The following is a 7,680-nucleotide window of genomic DNA, read 5'->3' as shown; positions in this document are numbered from 1 at the left end:
GGGCCTCTGCCCTCGGAGTGCCCCCCCCCCGGGACCATCTCCCGCATCTCTGGAAGTCCCTCCCTCGTCCCTTCGGGTTTCTGCTCAAAAGGCACCGCCTCCAAGAGGCCTTTCTTGTTATGTTCACGCGAAACAGCAAAACTTCATGCTTCCCCACCCCGCTTTCCTGTTTTTATTCAGATGGACGTATTACGGAGCTCGTGTTTTTACAATGTCTCTCTTTACCGCAATGCGGGCCCCGGGAGAGCAAGGGCTTGGCCTCACCCCCCAGGCTGGAGACCGGCTGGCCGCGCCGCTTGGGGACCGTGTCCGTGGGAGGGAGCGCGGGCGTCAGGTGCACGCCGGCAGGTGTGTGTAACTGAGCCAGTGGCGGTGGGGACGGGCTTGGAGTGAGGCTTGGGTTCAACTCCGATCAAATCCGGGCGCCCGTGGGGCTGAGTCGGTTAGGAGTCCAACTCCGGCTCAGGTCATGATCTCACGTTTCAGTTCGTGAGTTTGAACCTTGCTACGGGCCCCACGCTGACAGTACGCAGCCTGCTTGGGGTTCTCTTTCTCTCAATCTCTCTCTCTGCTCCTCCCCCACTCGTTCTTTCTCTCAAAACAAACTAAAAATTAAAAACAACAACAACAACAACAAAACCTGATCAAATGGATCCTCAAGGCTGCCTCAGTTTTCTCCTGAGATGGGACCATGGTCTCCGCCAGGAAGGGATTTGGATTTTGGGTGAAGAGGTGAGCAGGAAGTGGCTGGGGGTCTTCCATTGGCACCTAGGAGCCTAGGAAGCACAAGAGGGCCTGGGAGGCTTAGAGGTTATGGGGCTGGTCAAAGGTCACCGGGCAGGTGGCCCAGTCTGGCTGCAGGCTCAGGGTGGAGGGGCCAGTTTGTGTCCCGGATGTGTGATTCCAAGACTGTGAGACCATGGCAAAGGCCACCAGCACTCTGAGAGCCACGGGTCCCCCTGGACTACTGGGGGGTGAGGGTAGCCTCTGGCAGAGGGGAGCCAGAACAGGCCCTTTTGTGTCTGTTACCACGACTGGTCAGATTGGTGGTTGGATGTTCTTGGTTTTATCCCAGCGTGGGAGCCATGGGGCGCCTGCATGGCTCAGTCGGTTGAACGACTGACTCTTGGTTTTGGCTCAGGTCACGATCTCACGGTTCCTGAGTTCGAGCCCCTTGTGGGGCAGCTCGGAGCCTGCTTGGGATTCTCTCTCTCTCCCTCTCCCTGCCCCTCCCCTGCTCTCTCTCTCTCTCTTTCTCTCTCTCTCAAAATGAATAAACTTTAAAAAACAAAGAAGGGCAGGGGCCACGCTCTCTGCTCTGAGATTTGGTTGGCACGTCCCCTGTGGTCACGGGGAGGTCACCAGCCCTGGGTGTTGCCGGCCCTGCAGGGCCTTTCTCTGTTATGTATCTAGAATCTTCCCACACAGGACGATACGGTGCTCAGCAACGAGAAGGAACGGCCACACACCACGTGGGCGAGGAATCTTCTAGGCACGCGGTGCAGGGAGAGAGGGCACAGAGCACACCTTGGCTGCAGGGGGCCCTCACCAGTCTGCACAGTGTTGGATGGCAGGGTGACCTCTGGGGTGGGGGTGGGGGTGGGGGTGGCGGCCGGAAGGGAGCAGGAGGCGGCAGCTGGGTGCCCTTTCCTGGTGAGGCTACGTCCGAGGGCGCCACTCGCTTTCTGAAAACCAACCCAGCCGGGGACCCGGGGGCCACGGGACTGTGCACCGCCCTTTTCTGAGGGTCTGTTGTGCTTGGATAAAAATCTGCAAATGAGGAATCGATTGAGGTCCCGCGCAGGGCCCTCTGGTCCTTTAGGCACCACACAGACACCCCGCTCGCCTCTGGCCGGCCCTGTCCCACCAGGGGCTGCCCCGAGGTCCCCGGAGACAGCAGCCTCGCTCACCTGGGCGCAGAAGGGGAAGAGGGGAAGTCAGGGGCTTTGCCGCAAGCAGGACCTCCTGAGCGCCGGTCGCTTCCTGCCCTTCCTGCCGCGGTCACTCCACTCTTGCACAACTGCCCGGCCGGGCTGCCCTGTCCCGCAGACACCAGCCACAGCTGTCAGCTGCCACCTTCCTTTCCACTTCCCTCCTGCGGCCTCCCTGTACTTCCTCACGTGGCACCGGCAGGGAGGAGCGCCACGGCAGCACGAAGAGACCAGAAATCCTGCCGTCCCTGGCAGTGGCCTCTGTGGCTCAGCGGGCTCAAAGCCTTTGTGAGGCTGAGACAGGACTCACATGCGTGGGTGGAAAAAGCAAGAGATCAAAGGGTTTTAAAAAGGTGTTTGGGGGGGCGCCAGGGCGGCTCGGTCGGTTAAGTGTCCGTTGGGCTCTTGATTTCGGCTCAGGTCACGATCTCAAGGTTCGTGAGTTCGAGCCCCGAATAGGGCTCTGTGCTGTCAGCATGGAGCCTGCTTGGGATTCTCTCTCTCTGCCCTTCCCCTGCTCACACACTCTCTCTCAAAAGAAATAAATAAACTAAAAATAAACAAATAAATAAAGGGAATGAACAAAGAAGGAGATGATGGATGGATAAAAGGTGGGTTTTTTTTTGGGGGGGAGATACAAAAATTTTAAAAAGCGTTTAAAACTTTTATTGTGAAGTATACAGAAAACTGTAGAAAATGGAGTTTAATGATTATCAAGTCATAACTATCACAAAGTAGATGTCTCACTACCTGTTGGCTGGGGATCAGAACAATACCCCAGAGGACCTCCCCACCTCCCCTTGGTGGCTGGGTCAGGAATGCTTTTTCATAAACACCTCACATAAACAGCCTCACAACGAGGCTGTCAGGTGGATACTGTTATTTCCCCCACCTTATAGGTGGGGAAACCGAGGCACAGAGCGGTAAATAGGTTGCTGTGGCTAGCAAGGGAAGCGCTGGGATTTGAACCCGGGTAGTCTGGACCCCAGGCCCACGCAGCCAACCACTAGGCTCCCCTGCCCTGCCCTCGAATGTGAGTGAATGATGATGGACGTAACGGGATTCACGATGGAAGAGTCAGCCTGTGTGAACACTGCAGAGAAGGAGACTCTCAAATCGGGCCAGCCTGGGAGGGCAGAGCTTTCCTTCCATGCTTGAGGGTCTTGGCCTCTTTCCAGGTGCCACCTTCTCCACCCCCAGGCCTCCCCCAGATGGGCTGGACTGGCCAGTTCCTCAACCAGGAAATCCCCAAGGCTGGGCCAACAGAGACAGGCTGAGTGGAGAGGGGTTTGGAATAAGAGCCTGAGGTCCAGGCAGTGCCCTCCGGGATCCTGTGTTGAGAGGGATTCTAGGGCTTTCCAGGATTGGAACAAATCAGCCATCATTTTGAGGCGGTTCTTTCCCAAGTGTAACGCAGAGAGCCCTCCTTGGTGGAGAAAAGCCTGGATCAGCAGCCTGATGAACCCTGGGCCAGCCCTCAGCACCAGTTCTCTTCTGGTGCCTGCACTGGCAGGATGGGGCCCTGAGTCACCACCGACCGGTAGGCAGACAAACCACTTGGGAGGGTACAGTGGCCGTGAAGGGCAAGGCTCTAATGGCACGCAGGTGTCTCTGTGCAGAAATGCAGGTTGCTGGAGGTCTGCTTCCCAAGGGAACGCAAGTCTTCATTTCTCGGCCAACCTGGGCCAGAAATGGGTTCTGGCTGGGCCGGGGACGGACCTCATCGGCAGAGAGCCAGGTGCCTGCACCCGGGACACATCTGAGTCCCACCCCTGGGAATTTCTTCTCCCCTTGGCCTAAGGATTCTGGAGTGAAGGCTCAGACCCCGCCAAGGGAAGACGCGTGCATGCCAACTGCCGGCCGTGGGCACGGTGGACTCACACCCACTTGCTTGGGACTCAGACGCCTTCACTTCTAGTTCGGAGCCCTTGGCAAGGTAACTTAGTTGTTTCACCTGGAAGATGGAGCGAACAGCTGCAGATTTCGCAGGCCGTGTTCTGGATCACATGAGGCTCAAGTGCTTAGCTTGGCAAATGACTCTCATCAAAGTGCTGTGCAGGACCAGCCCGGGGTGCAGCAGGGTGCAGGGGTGGGAGAGGTCTACTCTGCCAGTTTGGGTGTGTGTGGGGGGGCGCTTCTCACTGTTGAAACTGGGACTTGAACGAGGGCAGGGCCGAATGAGTGGCAGCGGGCAGGTGAGAGGCTCAGACCCCTGGACTGGCTCTCATTCTGCTGGGAGTGGTCACCCGAGGCTGGGACAGAGGCTTTCCCTTCAAGGTCAGGCAGAGGACAGAAACTAAGACCGTGGGCTTCAGCTTGGGGCTGTCCCCACTGCACTGCAGCTCTCTGGCAGAGCTCCGGACACGCAGCGGCCTGGCAGATCCGATGGATGGAGTTTGGCGAGCCCTCCAGGGCCTGGCCTTGTGCCTGCCCCCCTCCACACCCCAAACCCACTGCCTGGCTGACACTTCCTTGCTGACTGGGCCCAGATGTGTCATGCGGTGCGAGTTATTTAAAGCTCGTTGACCACAGAGGATAAATTCAGCAGCAAGCTGCCACCGCGGGGGGTTCGCGATTTGCTTGAGCTTCAAGCTCATTCCAGTAGCGAGGCAATCGCGCCTCCAGGTGCAGTCACCAGGGCTGAGCTGCCGCGTGCACGTCTGTCCGGGCCTGGGAGCGGGAAGCCGGCTGGCGGTGTGGCGTCCGCGACTTGCCAGGGGCTCAGTACCTCTGCCATCCCCAAGTGGATACGGGACACTAAGGACGCATGGGTGTGGAGCGAGGGGACGGCCACCTGCAGACAGGTGGGGCACACAGGTGTGAAGCGACCGCTCACGCCATCCTGCAGCACACGGTCTCGCGCCACTGGTCCCTTCTGAAGGCCAATAAGCCAACACTTGCTATGGCTTCGTGACCACACTCCGACCCTGCATTTTTGGAGCCCCTCACCCGTTCTCTCTTATGAAGGATTTTTCCTAGAGGCTCTACGCTGCTCACTATAAGGAAGAGGACGATTTTGGTCTGAGTTCAATAGATCCTCTCAGGGTCGATCTAGGCCTTCTTACAGCCTGTGACATCTCAGCTTCTGGAAGGCGGTCCTGTATTCTCTGCCTCTGGTTGGGTCTATCCAGTGGTTTTTATTGAAAGGATTGGGGACCTCTCCTACCAGGTCCCCTTGAGCATTGTCAAGGGCATGGTCCTTGGTAAGGGTCATTACTGCTTTAGGGAACTTGAGGTTTAAATGAGCAGAGACCACACATGAAGTGGACACTACAAAATGTCCCTCAACCACCTGATCTCGCTTCTGAGAAGGAAACCCGGCAGGAAACCCCTTTACAAACGGGTGTACAAATGGGTGTTATGTCATCGCCAGCTTTCAACTTTGCAGGCACTTCCTTAAGATAAAACCACAAGGTATGCCTGGCTTGGGGGTGAGGTGGGGTGGGGCAGCAGGGGGAGGTAAGGTGATATACAAAACCATTGTTGACCAGACTAAAGAAGCTGGGGGAAAACCGAGTCTATGCGCCTTTGTTTTGTATTTAACCCAGTTCTTGGTGGGGAGAAAGCCCCTCTGGGGCAGCTAAGCTAGGTCCACCCACTGTGCTTGTCAACGGGCCACCAGGCCCCAGGCCGAGACCCCTAGGTATACGTGGTTTCATAACCAGCCACAAGCTTTCTCCTTTGAGCTAAGAAGGTTGGCAGCCGTGGGGCAAACCCCTCACCTACTGGAGTAAGAGAGTCCAGACTGCAGAGGTTAGGAAAACAACTTCGGGGCGGGGGGGGTCGGTCTCAACAGAAGGACGAACAGCCCCTGACTCACGGGCCGGAAAAGCCAAGCAAGAGCTGCTATGCTAAAGAGAGCAGCCTACAGGTCACCTCAGTTCCTGAAACCCTGCTCCATTCTTTGCCCCCATCCTAGGGAAACCAAGGCGTCCCTGGGGGAGAGCACGTCTTCCAAACACACGCGTGTCCAGAAACTGGGGCTTCCATTTAGGAGAGCTACCCATTGGTGGGTGGCGATTCCCTACCCACTAAAGGTTAAGTCAACCAAGTCCCTTGAATTTCTTTAGACCAGGGCTTGTGGTGTTTAGTGGAAACTGGAAAGGCCTGGTCAGTCTTCCTCTCCCAAATTTTTTTTCCTTCCCAACACACCTTTCTGGTCTTTGGTGGTGGTGATGGTGGGGAAGAAACAAGGCACCAAGGTTGCTCCGAATAACAGACCTACTTCAAAGGGCACCAGCTGCCTGCTGCGGAAAGCAGTGCTGTGGAACATCGCAGGCTACAGATCTGGGCTCAAGTCCCATCCGTCTGTCAGTCTCAGGGGAAGACTGGGGCGGCGGGGGGCGCGACTCAAGTCTTCACTTCCTCATCCGCAAACTCTGAAAGCGACCTCGGCAAGGCACGAGAGCACACTCAATACCCCTAACCTCCCCTCGGGAACCAGAGGTCTGGAGAGGTCTCTTCTGACGCACTGCCTGCCAGGAAGGACCATCCTGCATATGCTCAGCAGCCGCGTCTGGGTCGGCCGGGCAAATGCACAGATCCCTCCTGACACGTTCCCTTCCAGCTTCGGCAGGGGCCCTTCCCCTCAGCCCCACCCTCTGTGGAGAATCTTCGTTCTCCCCTCCCTCCACTGAAGATCCACAGCTGGGAGAGGGGGTTTGCACTGAGCCCGACTCCGTGGATGGGATCTAAAGTGTACAATCCCGGCACGGACACATTTCTTGGCTTTTACGGTTCTCCCGAAGGAAGGTTCCTCGAGTAACAACTGTCCGGAAGTGGAGCTTGGATTTGGTCACAAAGCCCACGTTCCCCGTCGCTCCACTTCCCAGAAGGATTGTGTTTAACCAGCACTCACGGAATAAGGAGGCTGTTTTCGGAAATACTAACTGACAAGGCCTGAGCTGTGTTTTTCAGTTCAGTCCTCACTGATCCACCAGAGATCTCGGGGGGCAAGTTTCACCCCCACTCCCTCGCAGAGCCACACTGTGTACCTGTGGTCTCATTTACATACACATTGCTGACTCGTGAACACGGAGCGGAGGCTTCGTCTCCCGGCCTTCCTGGGTGCCCCCCCCCCCCCCATCCATGGACAAGCCCCAGGGCCCCTGCAGGAAGGAGGCAATTGGGGAAGGCGGTCGCCTGGCCAGGAAGCACGGCTGCTCTGAGGCTACGGGACCGCGGGACGCAGGGGCCTAGAGCAACCGGACGCCTGGCCCCACACACAGGCTCTTCCAGCAGGATGGGACGGGAGCACTCCTGGCTGCGGGGAGCTCGTTCAGTTCAGAGGGGAGGTGGAATGGGGCGGGCAGCATTCCTCAAGCCTGTAACAAGTCAGGACGACCGCGGAGCACAGATTCTGTGCTGTCTGCCAGGAGACCAGGAACAGAAACCGATCCACGGGGCAGATGTGAAACGAAAAAGGAAAAGCTTTCCGACAACATACAAAAATAAAAAATTTGCGTGTGTGTGCCAAATTTGTTGCTCTTGCACTGAAGGGTTAAACAGACCTCCTTGCTGAGTGTGATCCCACAAAATGGTAAAAAAAAAAAAAAAAAAAAAAAAAGCGTTAGGTGTAAGCCTCCGCTCTTTTAAAAGCCGCCCGTGGAGGGGCAGGTTCTTAAGCAGCTGGGGGGGGGGGGGGGGGACGTCGTGGGTGAGGGCGGCAGGGCCACTCGAGCTTTTGGAGACGGCTTCCCAGGAACCACGAGGCCCTCTACCGTAGCAGCTGTCACCGCGGTGTCGGGAG

Source organism: Neofelis nebulosa, chromosome 18 (assembly GCF_028018385.1).
Source record: "Neofelis nebulosa isolate mNeoNeb1 chromosome 18, mNeoNeb1.pri, whole genome shotgun sequence".
NCBI lineage: Eukaryota > Metazoa > Chordata > Mammalia > Carnivora > Felidae > Neofelis > Neofelis nebulosa.
This window is presented reverse-complemented; position numbering follows the sequence as displayed.